The sequence below is a fragment of the Jatropha curcas genome, chromosome 4 (genome assembly GCF_041381405.1).
Source record: "Jatropha curcas cultivar XTBG-Jc1 chromosome 4, XTBG_Jcur_1.0, whole genome shotgun sequence".
Classification (NCBI taxonomy): Eukaryota; Viridiplantae; Streptophyta; class Magnoliopsida; order Malpighiales; family Euphorbiaceae; genus Jatropha; species Jatropha curcas.
In genome coordinates this window covers 27455925-27474459 of record NC_143154.1, presented here as the reverse complement: position 1 = coordinate 27474459, position 18535 = coordinate 27455925, and the positions used below count along the sequence as shown (strand labels likewise).

The 18535-nt window shown below is 31.2% G+C and overlaps 2 long non-coding RNA genes and 1 pseudogene across 2 annotated transcripts; 2 read left to right on the top strand and 1 right to left on the bottom strand.

Annotated features, from left to right (window-relative positions):
• Positions 1–152: 152 nt before the first annotated feature.
• LOC149497133 (uncharacterized) lies at positions 153–1744 on the bottom strand. Its single transcript, XR_016320471.1, has 2 exons — positions 1044–1744; positions 153–731 (listed from the first exon to the last, which is right to left on the bottom strand). It is a non-coding gene; the product is annotated as an uncharacterized LOC149497133 (long non-coding RNA).
• A 10822-nt stretch (positions 1745–12566) lies between these two features.
• On the top strand, positions 12567–15231 carry LOC149497132 (uncharacterized). Its single transcript, XR_016320398.1, has 2 exons — positions 12567–12669; positions 15009–15231. It is a non-coding gene; the product is annotated as an uncharacterized LOC149497132 (long non-coding RNA).
• Positions 15232–16333: 1102 nt separating this feature from the next.
• Positions 16334–18535, top strand: part of LOC149497131 (receptor-like protein kinase FERONIA pseudogene) — a 2683-nt pseudogene continuing 481 nt past the window's right edge.

Here is an 18535-nt window from a genome sequence, read left to right as displayed (position 1 = left end):
AAATCTGATTATATTCTTTCTTAATACAACCTAGAAAGTTCTACCCAATTAAGTTATATTAATTACTACTGCATCAACCTAACCAAACAATTACGGATTTGATTACGCCGAATAGCTATGGAAATTTCTACCAAACAACATAACGGGCCCTGTTTAAATCATTCAATAGAATTTCGCTAGGGGATATATTTTCCCAATAAATCACAGAAAGGATATAAATGCAATAGAATAAAGAAATTTAATTAAGTTCAATATAATCTCACAATCGAAATCAAATTTCTACCTTGGTTTAGCCTTAACTGAACAGAACGTTTAGCCACACATGACTATGGAAGAAAAACATCCTCACAAGAATTGAAAGTTCGGTAGAAATCTCTCAAAAATTCTGTCAAATTCGTCACAACCCAAGGGAGGCGAAAGATAATCCACAAAAAGACCTAATTTCGACTTAAATAGCCCCTAGAAGGTGGGGTCCACTAATACAATAAAAATACCCACTAAAACCTGTGTCTAATATCATCCTGTGGCTGTAAAACGTGCTGGAATTAGTTGAAGAAGTCGTGACCAGCCAATAATGTCACAATCAGTCCGCTGGTCTGATTTCCTGCTTAGTCTTGCCCAAGGCTAAGAGCCTAACAACTTGCATTTGTGTTCCAAAATTCCAGCAGCTCCTTCCTTGCTCCAAAACATTTCAATTGTGCTCCTTTTTGCTTCATTCATATCAAATCCAACTTTTCCTTGCATAAAAACAATAAATCAAGTTAAACCACTCTTTTAAGCACAAAATGACACCAAATCAACACAAATATAACAATAAAAGAAAATTGGATTTGCAAGTTATCATCAGGTGACACCGGAATGTACAGGAAATGGGTTCAAGACTCTAATTATATTTTTGGTGCTGCATTTGGAGTGGCATCTATTTCTAAAATTAAAATAAATTATACAAAGAGTACTCCGGCTTGGGTTGCTCCTGAATTAGTATATAGTACTATGCGTTCAATGGGTCCTAATGCAAATGTTAACATTAAATACAATCTCACTTGGATATTCCCCGTTGATACTTGATTCAACTATCTTGTTCGTCTCCACTTTTGTCAGACTGGACAAGAAGTTACCGGGTGCGTTTCAACTGGTATTCTCCATATTCATCAATAATCAAACAGCGGAACGGACAGCGGATGTAATATACTGGAGCGGTGGTAAAGGTGTTCCAGTGTACAAAGACCACGTCATATGGTTTCCAGCAGGAAGCCCTAGCAAGCAGGACTTGTGGCTCGCTTTACACCCATCTGATGAGAGTGAGATTGCTGACGCGATCTTGAACGGTTTGGAGATATTCAAGTTGAATAATTCAAAGGGTAGTTTAGCAGGGCCAAACTCTGAACCAATACCAGTTCAGACACCACCAGTCCAGCAACCAAAATTATTAGAAAGAACAAAAAGAAAAAACGTAAAGAAAGTAACAATTTTAATTGGACCAGTATTTGGTGGTGTGTTATTTCTTGCTTTTATTATTTGTTCTTTGTTTTTAATCAGAGGAGGAGAGGAAAGAAGTACTCAATTATTACCAAGTCCAAATCCTTTCGAGCCCCTTTTCCTCACACTTCAAGATCCACGACCAGAAAATGTTCTCTAAATCCTTCTAATCAATTCCGTCGGTTCTCAATTTTCGAAATTGAGGTAGCCACATCCAAATTCGATGTAATAAGTTTATAATGTATTAAGAGTTATGATTATTGAAGGAAATAACATCTTATTATATTTTTGGTGTATGATGATTATAGATTTCTTGAAAAGAATGTGTTTCGAATATTATGCATATGTTGATGGATATTTAGAAGTGCTTGTGGTATGTTGTGTTGAATTGGAGTTTTGGGGGTTTGGAGAAAATTGGAAGTGTGTATATTTTCTTTGTGTGGCAAGTTAATTTTTAGGGGAAACTCTTGCGAAATTTTCGTAGGAATTTCCTTAAATATTATTTTTATAATATAAAAAAAAAACAAAATGTTAATTATTTGCCTCCTTATGAAAATTTAACCACTTCTAATTTGTGATCTAGCTTTAATAAGTGACATAAGACGATGCTCCGGCACCGATTGTGGCATCCGCCGTCTGGTTCTCCGGGATTGGTCGGTGGGTGTTACAATTACACTAAAAGTTCAAAAATATTTTTATTATGTAGCATGCAGTCGACCCATTAAACCTCACAGTGAATCAAAAAGTTTCAAAACATTATTGATGGGAGCACAACCACTTATACTGTCTCCATCCCTAAGAACAATAATGAAATAATATATTTAGCAAAATCAGAAATCCAAGTAATTACGTGAGTCTTTTTAGAGTAATTTTTATACCCATATATATAAGTTATTTTTTAAAATACTTTTTATACCTCAAAATATAAGTCGTTTTTTTGGTGATTATTTAATTACTGTGTAATTATATATAAGTTATATAATTACTGTGTAAAAATTTAAAATGATTTATATTTGTAAAACAAAGGTAAGCATATATATAATCAACGACACCACTGATTTGGTCTACCGCAGGAGACCCATGAATGCGACTTCATGAAAATTGCTTGTCCACTCCAAGACTTTCAAGTCTATGGCATTTAGTTCTGCATATTGGTACAAGAATTGATGCATACACTCACCATTCAATTTTCTAAAATAATACTTCTTCTGTTGAATTTCTTTTCTTCTAACCGGTCCATCTCTCCTGATAGTGAATACATGCGGCAAAAGTAACATCATGCTCTTACTTTTAGACATGACCATGGTTGCAGACAGTCCGTCCACTATAATATTTTTAGTTAATTCAACTCTTTTATTTATTTATTTATTTAATACATATACATACATTCATCTAAATTAATTCATAAAGTTCAAATTATTTATATTTTTTATCCTTCTTTTAAACAAAGTATATATTAATCTTGGATTAAACTACAATACAAAATAATTACTATCTATAAACCTAGTGATCGAGAGAATTCGAACTTAAGACTTTTCATTTTCTCACGTAAGTAAAAAAACTAACCAGATCATCACTTATTTCGGTTATTTGTTTGGATTATTATTGAACTATTTATTGCTCAAAATAATATTTTATTGTCATTATTATTGTCATTAACAATTCCTCATTCAATCATTATCAACAAGAAAATAAATAGATATACGAAAGCATAATTTAGAGTAAGTCTATGTATAACCTGATAATATATCTGGTTGGAATGATCTCTTAGGTCCAAAGTCCAGACTTTTCCAATAAACTTATAAAAAGTGGAAGCTACATAAAAAGTTGGGAAATGTAGAGCTTCAATTTTCAGTCCTTCCGGATCACATGATCAGAAGCATCTGCAATATCTTTATGCACTGTTTGCAACTTGCAAGATCTATTTTTCCACTACAATGACAGCCAATAAGGCTTACAAAAACACAAGTTTTTGATATATGATTTTCCAATCTTTTTGTTGGAAAACACGAAAAACCGAAAAAAGACTTGGCAAGCCAAAATTATATATGCACTACATAACGGGAACAGTGATTTTGTGCTCTTTCTCTTTTTTTACCTCCTTCCTCACGTATTTGAAAAGATTATAATACCACTTATATATGAACGTTCCCTCAACCATAGCATAAGATATATAAATTTACCTTAAAATTTACATGACTTTTAAATTTACAAGATACCTGTGCTCTAAATTATAATTTTAATAATAAATGTGCACCTCGCATATGTAGAACAAGCGTGGAATCACACACAAAATGAGATGGACAAAAAAAAAGGAGACAATGGGATAATTTTGATGCACAAGCTTCAACTGACGTAATATATATAATAAAAGAAAAAATTTTCTATTCGTTGAGTAATTTTCACGCACTTAAAACTGGATCTACTTTATATTTTGTCCCCGTGAAAGCACACTTGGGTATATTGATTTGAATGCTTCTTTTCCCTTTCTTTTTCCCTTTCTTCTACTTCTTGAATTTAATTCAAAATGGTTTTTAATAATATTTCTTCAAAATAAAATTCAAATCCCTTCAACAATTCAAATTTTAGTGAAAATATTTTGCTAATTTATATTAAGAGTTTTATTTTTTTTTTTCTATATTGTCAGTAGTTTAATGTTTATTTAACTGGTGCGAATATAGGAATTGGATATATATATATATATTATAACACACCATATGCACAGTCAGGAGTGAAATTAATGGCGGTGAATCATTAGCTTAGTGCAAGTATTTTTCCTATACCCCCTAAACTTTATAAGCAGTAGGAAAATATGGAAATTAATTCAAACAACATTCAAAGTACTAAATCTTTAGTGTTTTGGTTAATTAAAATTTCATCCCTATTAATTCTACTGTTCGGTAATATAGCTTTTACAATAAGTTTTATAGACTAACAAAGCACTTTTATAAAATACCTTAAACACTCTAATACTAGCATTCATGGAGATTAATTTAATAATTTTGACAATTACACTCATTTTTTTTCCTCGAATTTAGCTAATTAAACAATTAATGTCATTTTTTATCAGGTTTAAATCAAACAACAATTTTTATCGAGCACTTCTAATTAAATTTCTATATAAACTACCGACTAAAAGCCAATAGCTAACAAGATAACCACTAATAGAAAAATTAACCGCTAATAAAAAAATAAACAACTATTATAACAGTTAACAACTACTAAATAATTAATATTGCAAATAAGGCCTTAATTGTAACTTTTTTTTTATGGTTTAGGCACTCAATTACACTATCCATCGGTGTTGCAAATGTAATTTTAAATGAATTTCGATATGAAAAGAGTAAATTTTCATGGACCTATTTTATCACTACCCTCAATTGTTGATGGTTGGCCAATGTGAATCATAATGATTTATACTCTATCTATAATAAGTCGTTTAAGATTGTTACATGATGATTATAAAAATAATTAATTCTCTTTAATTACAACAAATTGTTTCGTTAATTTGACTAAGTACCATTTATAAAATTATAGAAATAACTAGTAGAAGGCCTGCACTTTGCGCGACAACGGCTTTATTGTTATACACTGTATTTTATAAATTTATTTAGTATACTATTAAAAGATATTTTCTAGCAAATTACTCCATAAATGTATTTAAATAATTATACATTTATTAATCATGTCTAAGTTGTAGTTAAAGTTGTAATTTAAAACAATTTAAATATCATATTAATAAATCTATATAGATAAAGTTTTTATAATTCAAAATAATCAATATGAATAACATATACAAAAATATATTGATAAGTTTAATTATTTAACATTAAAATATAGTTGAATTATTATTATCAAATATTAATTCTATAAAACATAGAAAAATGAAAGAAAAATTAAAAATGATTCTATTGAATGGATAAATACAAAAATGAATTAGATAAATATAATTCTACTAACAAAAAATTTAAGAAAAATAGAAAAATAGAAGAGTCTCAAACAAAGAATAAAAGAGCACAGTAAAAGGGCAAATGAATCATGATAAATACGAAGAAATAGTAATTTATTTAATACCAATACCACTATGGCTATATCACATAACATAAATTGAACCAAACTGAATAAGATTATTGCACTCTAGCTCTGTAATGACATTTTTTCATATCTCCAAAAATAAATAAATAAATAAATCCTAGATAATTGACATTTCCATCGTTTAGTAATAATGAAAGGCAACTAAATGAATATAGCAGACAATTTGGATCTATACTGTACGGCCCCATTTTTCTGTGTCTGAAATAGTAAGTTACCGGTCTGTGAATAGTACCATCGGTCCTGAAGTCGATATTATTTTGGTCCGAAAAAAAATTATTATGTATGTTTAATATTTTCTTTAATATTTTTGGAGTATGTATACATGATTTTTAGGGGTAGAAAGTAAGTAATAAATATTTTGGAGATTTAGAGACTTAGTGAATAGTGCAATTATGTTGTTATCTTAATTAAAGAAATTAGAGATATTATTTTATGGAGTAAATTTGAGATGGTGTTATATTAATTAAGGAAATTAGAGGAATTATTTTTAAGGATTAAATTTGAGAATTTTTATGGAGATAAATAATATTTGAAGGAATTTAATTTGGAGAATATTTGTAGCCATTAGATTAGATTACATTGCTCAATCCTAGCCATCCAATTTTGGTGAAAAGACCAAATTACCCTTTAGTCAACTCCATTATTTGAGCAACATGTTTTCTTCCTTTTCCTCTCCATCTAACGTGACCTTTCTTCTCCTCCTCCTTCTTCTTCTTCTCCTCCTTTAGGTCTTCAATTCTTACTTCCTAAACACATCAAATACACTCCATTGAACTATAATGGTAATATTATGTTCTGAGTTCTTCATGAGAGTTGATTCTCTGTGTCTTGAGACTTCTCTGGTTTTGGATTGGATTGATTTGAGTGTCTGGATAAGTAGGAATTTGATAAACATTGGAATTAGTTCTGCTGAATCAGGTCTGGACTATTGGTCTGTGTTCCTAGCCGTTTTCATCATCTTACAGATTGATCTGGGCTGTTGTCCCTTGATAACATTTGTATAATTTTGTCTTATCTTTCTAATGAATCAAACTTCACTTAATTCGGAGATCTAGAACTCAAGTTATGTCTTAAAAACCCAGCAAAGGTCAAGGTTATATTAATGCTGGAAATTTTCTATGTCATGAATCATAGGTTTATTTGGATAAATGAGGTATGAATTATGTGTGATGAAGTCCTCTTCATTCTTTGTATCCTTTAAGATTTATTTGACAAAAATAAGACATAAGTTTGAAAAGTGTTGTTGTGGATATATTTAAATGGGATATAAATTGGAAAGGTGTGGAATTGATTAGATAATGCATGATGAGGGTTGAAATGGATACTTTGTGCATAAGAGTTATGTTAGCATGCTTGATTGGAGAAGCAAATTCCTCCCCTTGGTTTTCATTAAGAGGTCAAACCACCTTAGGATAATAATGCTTACTTAATTATTTACTATTTGAAATATGTGTGACTATTTTGATAACTTTCATATGTTTATGTGCTTTGAATCTTGAATAAGGAAAATATGATTTTATATGATAAGAAATTTCTTATAATAAATTTCATTGTGACTTTACGAAAGTTTGAAAAGAAAAGGGATTTATGATAAATTTCCTATAATAAGTAATTATGTTGAAGTATATGAGTTACTTAAGTTTTAAAGTAAGCTTACATGTATGATTTCATATGATAAGAAATTGTCTATGTTAAGTAATTATGTTTAAGTATGATTCTAAAGTAAGCTTACATTATGAATTTAAGAAGACTAAAGAATAAGACAAGTTTTCTGATAAGTGATATGAAGTAAGAATTAAAACAAGGATTTTGGGCTCTAATATACTTAGTGTGAATTTAATGCGTGATTTGATTTTTATTCTGTCTGATGAGCATGCTCGGCATTTGATGACATTCTGATAAGAAGCTATGATCATATGCTAGACACGTGGGTGTCTTCTGTTCTGTTAGGGCGGACGCGCTCTATATGTTATGAAAGGTTGGCGACCTAAGGCCATTATGATAAGTTATGAAAACTTATCTGCTTCTCTTTCTCCTAAGTGTATGCGAGCCCTATGGAAAATATCTGTAATACAATGAAACGAATGAGATCATATTATTTTAGTAAACCTTACTTTGGAAATTATTGATTATGTTATCAAATGAATTTCAAAGCATGATATTTCAGTACATGGTATGAAAAATAAAGAGTATATGTATTGGTATAATGTTCAAGTAATGAATTTATGATTTGAAAGAATTAAATTATTTATGTTATTAATTATAAGTTATTTGAAAGAACCAAAGTATTTATGATATAAAATGTCTTAAGTAAAGGATTTATGGTATAAAGAATTAAATTCTTTATGTTATTAATTAATAGTTTATGTGCTATTTGTTTTGCTATAAATGGAAATGTATGTTGAATTTTAATGCATTTATGATTGTAAATGATTTTATGAAATTGTTTTAAGTAAGTTGCCATCGCAACTTGGTAAGTATGTAAATTATGAGCACCACTGAGTTTTATACTCAGCGCGTCGATTTTTATCACGCGTAGGTTGAAGATTGCGGTCGCTACTTGAAGATTTGAAAAGTAATATCAAAGCAGAAGTGACTAATTTGGTAGTAATCGATTGAGATTTATATAATTAAGAATTATGGCATGTATAATTTTTACATTTTCAGATATTATGTTATTTGAAATATAATTGAAGTATGTAATTATAAATTATTTTGGTGTATCTATTTGGAGATAAGAATAAGATTTATTATTTTAAGTCAGTCGATATGATTAGTTCATTAAGACTTGATAGATATAATGAATGCAATTAATTGATGGATCTAAAATACTATGAGGATTATTCATTATGAAAATATAAAAGTGTTGTTATGTTATAATGATTATTTGGAGATGTTGAAAGTTTAGAGTTTAATTGGAAGTATTTTGTATTCACATGTTTGGCGGGCTCAGTTTTTAAAGGGATATTCTTACAGTATTTATGTAGGATCTTTCCCAATGTATATATATAAAAAAAGATAAGAAAATAAAATGAAATTTCTATTAAAAAAAAAAAATTACTCGCGAAACTTGTGAATACTCAATTACTTCTAATTCATAATTTTAGTTTTATGATTTATATGTTAAGTTAAGACGGTGTCTCCGGCACCGAATGTGGCATCCGCCGTCGGGTCTCTCGGGACTGGGCGGTGGGTGTTACATTTAGTGGTATCAGAGCATAGGTTTAGGCGGTTCTAGGACTATATGTGTATATATGTAAGAATTTATCTATTTTGAAGTGAGAGTATGAGAAATTTAAGTTAAATACATGCCATATTGGGTTGAATTGGAAACAACCAGCCATTGGAGAATGGTGTCAAGGTAGGCGGAGTATAAATTGTGGTTACTACTGATGATTAATGGTTATATCCTTTGGACCATTTAAATAAATTATTCTTGGAGGAAATTCTTAGAGAATAAGGGATAGAGATTCGATGTGGTTGTTATTGAAGATGAGATATGACTGAGGCGTTAAGGATTTGTGTCTTTTTCTTGAGTTGATATGATTTCTAAGTGTTATAAGTATATTTGAATTTTGACTTTTGAAAATATGAATTTGAATTTCAAAATTGATTTGTATCCATGCTATTGATAGCATGAGTGACTTGTGAAAAGGTTTGTTACTTTTGAATCCGTAAGAAGCATATTTTTTTGTAATGTTGCTTATGGATAACTGATTTCGCTATGAGAATTTTTCTCTTCTCTGAACACTTTGGATTAAAAAAATTATAAAGTTTTGATAAACGAAAATATTATTTTATAATAGATTCATGAACTGTGAAGTATAGTTGCTTACGAATTAAACATGAAAAGAACATTTAAAGTATGTAAGATGAAGTGTGAACTTGTATGGTTGTGTGCACAATAAAAAAAAAAAAAGTTATGCATGATTAAGATTTGAAATATTAAGTTGAAGTTAAATGATGAAAGCATGTTAATTTTTATTTTATACTTATTGAATGTGAAATGCATACATAAAATGCATGCATGTGTATATGTGCCTGTAGAAGGAGTATGTGAGAATGAGTTGCTAGTCTTATCTACTAAGAGAACTCAATGATTCAGATTCAAGGACATTAGAATCTATTGCTTTTAGTATATGTATTTGATGAAGTTTACATGATTTTGGCTAATGGAATTTATTATGACTATTGTGATAAGCATTTTTCTGGAAAGAATATATAATTGGTGTGTTTACATAAAGAATATTTATAAGGTTTAAATGATGAATGATTTGAGGTGAATTGCTATAATAATAGGTGATAAGTATTTTTCATAACAAAATACTGTTGGTGAACGAAACATTATTTAAAGCCATTATGAGAAGTGATTTTTAGTTATGAGAAATAATTACTACTTGGTGGAGTAAAGTATATTGTGGTAGTCATCAGCTAGCTTTCAAATGTATGAATATCGGAATAATATGAATTACTGTGGTTATAAAAAAAAAAGGGGTAAATTGTGATTCTTAGTAAGCAATACATTACTTAATCTGTATGTGCCTAGTAGTGGATCTTGTATGAATTATGGCACCTTATGGTTTGATGTGGTATACGTATGAATTAAATTCAACGAGATTTATTCTTTTGATGTTTTAAGTATTTGTTGAATTCTAGATGTTATGGAAGTTATAAATAAAGATTTTTGTTTAACGGAGATTCTATGATCCAAGAAAAAGTAAACGACTCCTATAAAGAAATTAAGATAATTATATGATATAAATATTGGGCCATGATGGTTAAGTGAATTGATAATGACATCGAACATGGAGAGATAGTTGTCTAACTATTGAATTGATGTTAAAAAAAAAAAAAATTAGATAAGTAAGAATGAATCTAGTCATGTTACTGTATGAATATTAAGAAAAGAATCAATGACAGAAATGTGAAGGAGTATGAATTAGTATGATCTAAATGAGATGATAGTCAATATGTAGAGTTTTTAACAAATTAGGAATCATTGATTATTCAGATTTGATGAACATAGGAGTAATGATACATCAAAGTATACAAGATAAGAATTTCCATATTTTGGGATTTCATGAATATGTAAAAAAAAAAAAAAAAAAAAAATTTTGTAGTTCGTGTTGATCTCACTATGCTTATATGCGAATAAATTCTAAGCCAAAATGATTAAGAGTTTATAAAGATCGAAAAGATTGGTTAATAGTTAATAGAAGTAGTTACAAATCATGGAAGATTTATGGATTTATGTGAGATATCTATGAAAAAAAAAAAAAGTTGGAATTGCTATGACTTAGTGAATTCTATTTGGATGGAACTACCAAATTGTTATGGATAAATGGTTAAGTTGGAATAGTCTATATGGCACATTGCATGAGTTGCATAACCTTATGATTGTGTACTTTTATGCATTGAGATTTGGAATTTTGGTATTATTTTTCTCTTGAGTGGACCTTGCAAGTATGCATGTATGACTATATGTATGTATGCATGACAGTGTTTGAGATTAAGTATCACAATGGAATTAAGTTATTAGTACTGTCATAAGAATAAGATAAATGATCTCAGGAGAATACTGTTATGAGAATAAGCTATATGATCTCAGTATATGTTCATATAATCTCATCATGCTTTATGAGAATTGACTTGATGCAAATCTTCGAATATGATATTTAAATGAAATGCCTTGATATGTATCTGATATGATGAAATGTTTGGTATGGGAGTTCTATAGGTCATTGGATTGAGTGTTAGATAGAATAAGAGATGTTTATGGATTTTTCTTGTAAGGGAATTAAAGAAGATAAGTGCTACCCGATTAAGGAAGAATAAATTAAGTCGGAAAAATATTATGAGATTTGTAATTGCTTAACTCAAGTGAATTTCGAGGACGAAATTCTTTAATCCAAATTGGACACAAGAGGATGGGTTGGAAAGCTAAGAAGTAGAGCTACAACTTTCATGAAGGACTCAGACACCAATGGAAAATGAAAAGGATCGAAAAACAGTCCTTAATCACACCCAATAACACTTTTTCCTAATTTCAGCTTACTTAAATCATATACAAGGTAGAGATTTCTACACATACTAATTACTCATCAAATATCATCTTAAGATCATAAATCCACAAATAATAACAAGAAAACTTAAGGCCTTATTCATCAATAGGTTCTGCCACTCTTGGAGGATGAAGAAGAAAATGTTTTCCTCATAAATTCAACATATAGGCATGCTTAGAAATCTCCTAAGAACACATTTATACCACCAAAGTTCAATAATCAAATCATTTCATATCAAATTCCCAATTTTCACAAAATAGTATAAAAAGGGGGGTAGAACTGTAACGCCCCATTTTTCTGTGTCTGAAATAGTAAGTTACCGGTCTGTGAATAGTACCATCGGTCCTGAAGTCGATATTATTTTGGTCCGAAAAAAATTATTATGTATGTTTAATATTTTCTTTAATATTTTTGGAGTATGTATACATGATTTTTATGGGTAGAAGTAATAATAAATATTTTTGGAGAATTTAGAGAATTAGTGATAGTGAATTATGTTGTTATATTAATTAAAGAAATTAGAGAATTATTTTTATGGAGTCCTTTGCGCTGGTGTTCTCTTCTTCCGGCCCTTCGGATTCTTTTTCCGGCTTCCCTTTGCGCCTTTTTCTGAGCTCCCTCCTCTTTTGCCGGCCTTTCCTTGGGAGCTCTTTGTCGCCCTTCGCTTCGTGCTTCCCTTTCTCCCTCCACTCCCTCCATTTTGTGAAGCCGACTTCCCCCCCCTTTCGTCCCCTCATTCTTTGCGCCCCCTGTTTTCTTCCCTTTTCCTCTCCCTCTCGTGACCTTTCTTCTCCTCCTCCTTCTTCTTCTTCTTCTCCTCCTTTAGGTCTTCAATTCTTACTTCCTCCATCATCCACAAACTCCATTGAACTTTGATTAAGTACTTAATCTTTGAGATTAAAGCTTGAGAAATGATATTTGGTGAATAATTCAAGTAATTTGGAGGACAAAGGGTGGAGAACTTCCTACCAAAGACAAGGGAAAACTAAGGAATCAAGAGTCTTATTTAAGCTTGTTAGAGCTTATGTTTAAGGTAAGTGTTCATAAACACTCTTACCTTGTTCAATTTTTGATTTTGTGAAGTTTATACTATTTTGTGAAAATTGGGAATTTGATATGAAATGATTTGATATTGAACTTTGGTGGTATAAATGTGTTCTTAGGAGATTTCTAAGCATGCCTATATGTTGAATTTATGAGGAAAACATTTTCTTCTTCATCCTCCAAGAGTGGCAGAACCTATTGATGAATAAGGCCTTAAGTTTTCTTGTTATTATTGTGGACTTATGATCTTAAGATGATATTGATGAGTAATTAGTATGTGGTAGAAATCTCTACCTTGTATATGATTTAAGTAAGCTGAAATTAGGAAAAAGTGTTATTGGGTGTGATTAAGGACTGTTTTTCGATCCTTTTGATTTTCCATTGGTGTCTGAGTCCTTCATGAAAGTTGTAGCTCTACTTCTTAGCTTTCCAACCCATCCTCTTGTGTCCAATTTGGATTTGTATAGCTCAACTTATGGCTAAAACCCTAAATTGACTCTGTTATGACGGGCCACATGTATCACTGAATTGAGTGCCCATTTTGACCACTATAATGGTAATATTATGTTCTGAGTTCTTCATGAGAGTTGATTCTCTGTGTCTTGAGACTTCTCTGGTTTGGATTGGATTGATTTGAGTGTCTGGATAAGTAGGAATTTGATAAACATTGGAATTAGTTCTGCTGAATCAGGTCTGGACTATTGGTCTGTGTTCCTAGCCGTTTTTCATCATCTTACAGATTGATCTGGGCTGTTTTCCCTTGATAACATTTGTATAATTTGATCTTTTGTCTTATCTTTCTAATGAATCAAACTTCACTTAATTCGGAGATCTAGAACTCAAGTTATGTTCTTAAAAAACCCAGCAAAGGTCAAGGTTATATTAATGCTGAAATTTTCTATGTCATGAATCATAGGTTTATTTGGATAAATGAAGGTATGAATTATGTGTGATGAAGTCCTCTTCATTCTTTGTATCCTTTAAGATTTATTTGACAAAAATAAGACATAAGTTTGAAAAGTGTTGTTGTGGATATGTTTAAAATGGATATAAATTGGAAGGTGTGGAATTGATTTAGATAATGCATGATGAGGGTTGAAATGGATACTTTTGTGCATAAGAGTTATGTTAGCATGCTTGATTGGAGAAGCAAATTCCTCCCCTTGGTTTTCATTAAGAGGTCAAACCATCTTAGGATAATAATGCTTACTTAATTATTTACATATTTGAAATATGTGTGACTATTTTGATAACTTTCATATGTTTATGTGCTTTGAATCTTGAATAAGGAAAATATGATTTTATATGATAAGAAATTCTTATAATAAATTTCATTGTGACTTTACGAAAGTTTGAAAAGAAAAGGGATTTATGATAAATTTCCTATAATAAGTATTATGTTGAAGTATATGAGTTACTTAAGTTCTAAAGTAAGCTTACATGTATGATTTCATATGATAAGAAATTGTCTATGTTAAGTAATTATGTTTAAGTATGATTCTAAAGTAAGCTTACATTATGGAATTTAAGAAGACTAAAGAATAAGACAAGTTTTCTGATAAGTGATATGAAGTAAGAAGTAAAACAAGGATTTGGGCTCTAATATACTTAGTGTGAATTTAATGCGTGATTTGATTTTTATTCTGTCTGATGAGCATGCTCGGCATTTGATGACATTCTGATAAGAAGCTATGATCATATGCTAGACACGTGGGTGTCTTCTGTTCTGTTAGGGCGGACGCGCTCTATAGTTATTAAAAGGTTGGCGACCTAAGGCCATTATGAATAAGTTATGAAAACTTATCTGCTTTCTTTTCTCCTAAGTGTATGCGAGCCCTATGGAAAATATCTGTAATACAATGAAACGAATGAGATCATATTATTTTAGTAAAACCTTACTTTGGAAATTATTGATTATGTTATCAAATGAATTTTCAAAGCATGATATTTCAGTACATGGTATGAAAAATAAAGAGTATATGTATTGGTATAAGGTTCAAGTAATGAATTTATGATTTGAAAGAATTAAATTATTTATGTTATTAATTATAAGTTTATTTGAAAGAACCAAAGTATTTATGATGATAAAATGTGTTAAGTAAAGGATTTATGGTATAAAGAATTAAATTCTTATGTTATTAATTAATAGTTTATGTGCTATTTGTTTTGCTATAAATGGAAATGTATGTTGAATTTTAATGCATTTATGATTGTAAATGATTTATGAAATTTGTTTTTAAGTAAGTTGCCATCGCAACTTTGGTAAGTATGTGAATTATGAGCACCACTGAGTTTTATACTCAGCGCGTCGATTTTTATCACGCGTAGGTTGAAGATTGCGGTCGCTACTTGAAGATTTGAAAAGTAATATCAAAGCAGAAGTGACTAATTTGGTAGTAATCGATTGAGATTTATATAATTAAGAATTATGGCATGTATAATTTTTACATTTTCAGATATTATGTTATTTGAAATATAATTGAAGTATGTAATTATAAATTATTTGGTGTATCTATTTGGAGATAAGAATAAGATTTATTATTTTAAGTCAGTCGATATGATTAGTTCATTAAGACTTGATAGATATAATGAATGCAATTAATTGATGGATCTAAAATACTATTGAGGATTATTCAGTTATGAAAATATAAAAGTGTTGTTATGTTATAATGATTATTTGGAGATGTTGAAAGTTTAGAGTTTAATTGGAAGTATTTTGTATTCACATGTTTGGCGGGCTCAGTTTTTAAAGGGATATTCTTACAGTATTTATGTAGGATCTTTCCCAATGTATATATATAAAAAAAGATAAGAAAATAAAATGAAATTTCTATTAAAAAAAAAAAATTACTCGCGAAACTTGTGAATACTCAATTACTTCTAATTCATAATTTTAGTTTTATGATTTATATGTTAAGTTAAGACGGTGTCTCCGGCACCGAATGTGGCATCCGCGTCGGGTCTCTCTGGGACTGGGCGGTGGGGTGTTACATATACCTGCATCATCCGCATGTCAAAGCCATCAACAAACATGGTTACTAATAACTACACAATTACTTGAAAATCAGATTTCAAATATAATTTGCTTCTTTTTTTTTATCTAATTCAAGAGCATAATATATAACAACATCCAATTTTTAAATAGATCACTCTAACAACAACAGAATGAATTGTCAAAAAAATAAAAATAAAACCATGCATCATTTATATCATTGACAAAGTAGATCAACTGTTACGAATCTCATATCGACTAAATATCAAATTCACAAAGGACATATAAGGGTGCTAAGTTAGCTAGTTAATCGGTTAGTACTAAATCTTTTTGTGTTAGTTGACCCAAGCCAAATTAAGCATACGTTTTCACCTCATGGAGTTCTTACCTTTTACTCAATTCACCTCTACCCTTTCAACTTCTAATATCAACATAGCAAAATAACTAAGAAAAAAATCTCACGGGGTTCTTACCTTTTACTCAATTCACCTCTACCCTTTTTAACTTCTGATATCATCATAGGAAGATAACTAAGAAAAAATTCACAAATCGGTTTCCAAATCCCTTTCAAATAAATATATAAAGGATTAGTTAAAGAGAGATAAAAAGATTCAATTTAAAAGCATTTAAATATAAAGATATACACAAAGAGATTTGCTTAAATTTCACACTATCCATGGGCTTCATAATTGCCTCACTTTTTTCTTTGTTCTCTATCTCTCTTATCTTGACAAAATTAATTTCTCTTGAATCTCTCTTCATAATCCTTCTGCCTTGCATCACAGCCGTTCACAGCTTGCCGCCATATACTCCAGCAGACATTATCCTTCTCAACTGTGGTGCGTCCTCTCTCACAACATCACCCGACGGCCGAAATTGGGCTAGCGATGCCCGATCCAAATTCGGTGCCTCTAACTCTCAGAACTCATCATTTGCTTTCAAAGCCTCCCGACAAGATACATCTGTGACCCAAGTCCCTTACATGACAGCCCGTATTTTTCTATCCAAATTCACCTACAGCTTTCCTGTCTCACTTGGCTCAAAATTTGTTCGTCTCTACTTCTATCCTGTTGCTTACTCCAATCTTGATATCTCCAAATCCTTCTTCTCCGTTGAAGCCAATGACTACACACTTCTAAGCAACTTTAGCGCTTTTCTTACGGTTTCAGCCATGCAGCCTCCAGCTGCTGCCATTGTGAAAGAGTTTGTCGTTACTATTCAGGAAAAACAGATGCTTAACGTAACTTTTAATCCATCTCTGAAATCTTTTGCCTTCATAAACGGTATTGAAATCATCTCAATGCCAGAGGGTCTTTATATACACGGAAATGATAGCCCGCTGGTAAATGTTGGCATTGACTATCCCTTCTATTTGGATAATACAACCGCTCTTGAGACTGTTTATCGGTTAAATGTTGGAGGACGGGATATTGACGGTTCAGGTGACACCGGAATGTACAGGAAATGGGTTCAAGACTCTAATTATATTTTTGGTGCTGCATTTGGAGTGGTGTCTATTTCTAAGGTTAAGATAAATTATACGAAGACTACTCCTGCTTGGGTCGCTCCTGTATTGGTGTATAGTACTATGCGTTCAATGGGACCTCAACGAAAAGTTAACATTAAATACAATCTCACTTGGATATTCCCCGTTGATACTGGATTCAACTATCTTGTTCGTCTCCACTTTTGTGAGACTCGACTAGAGGTTACCTGTGCGCGTCAACTGGTATTCTCCATATTCATCAATAATAAAACAGCGGGAGGTCAAGCAGATGTAATATACTGGAGCGGTGGTAAAGGTGTTCCAGTGTACAAAGACCACGTCATATGGATTCCAGCAGGAAGCCCTAGCAAGCAGGACTTGTGGCTCGCTTTACACCCATCTGATGAGTTTGAGTTTGCTGACGCAAACTTGAACGGCTTGGAGATATTCAAGTTGAATAATTCAAAGGGTAGTTTAGCAGGGCCAAACTCTGAACCAATACCAGTTCAGACACCACCAGTCCAGCAACCAAAATTATTAGAAAGAACAAAAAGAAAAAACGTAAAGAAAGTAACAATTTTAATTGGACCAGTATTTGGTGGTGTGTTATTTCTTGCTATTATTATTTGTTTCTTTGTTTTTAATCAGAGGAGGAGAGAAGTACTCAATTCTTACCAAGTCCAAATCCTTTCGAGCCCCTTTTCCTCACACTTCAAGATCCACGACCAGAAAATCTTCTCTAAATCCTTTTAATCAATTCCGTCGGTTCTCAATTTTCGAAATTGAGGTAGCCACATCCAAATTCGACGACAAATCTAGTAAGTCCACCACAATTGCTTCACCATTGCCAACAGAGCGTTGCCGTAGATTTACAATTCTCGAAATCAAAGAAGCTACCAGAAATTTTGACGATCAAAACTTTATAGGTTCTGGAGGATTTGGTAATGTATATAAAGGATACATAGACAATGAATCCATCACAGTCGCTATCAAACGGCTAGATTCATCATCAAAGCAAGGGACTCGCGAATTCACGACAGAAATAGAGACGTTGTCACAAGTCCGCCATGTCAATCTTGTATCTTTGATCGGATATTGCATTGATGAAGGTGAAATGATTCTCATCTATGATTACCTTATCAACGGCACACTTGGAGAACATTTACATGAAACAAACAATGATCCTCTACCGTGGAAAAAAAGGCTTCACATATGCATAGGTGCAGCACGCGGATTGCATTATCTTCATTCCGAGTTCACGCATACCATTATCCATCGAGACGTGAAGACAACTAATATTTTGCTAGACGAAAACTGGATTGCAAAAGTTTCAGATTTCGGATTATCCAAAGCAGCTTTCAAACAGGAGGTCAGTAC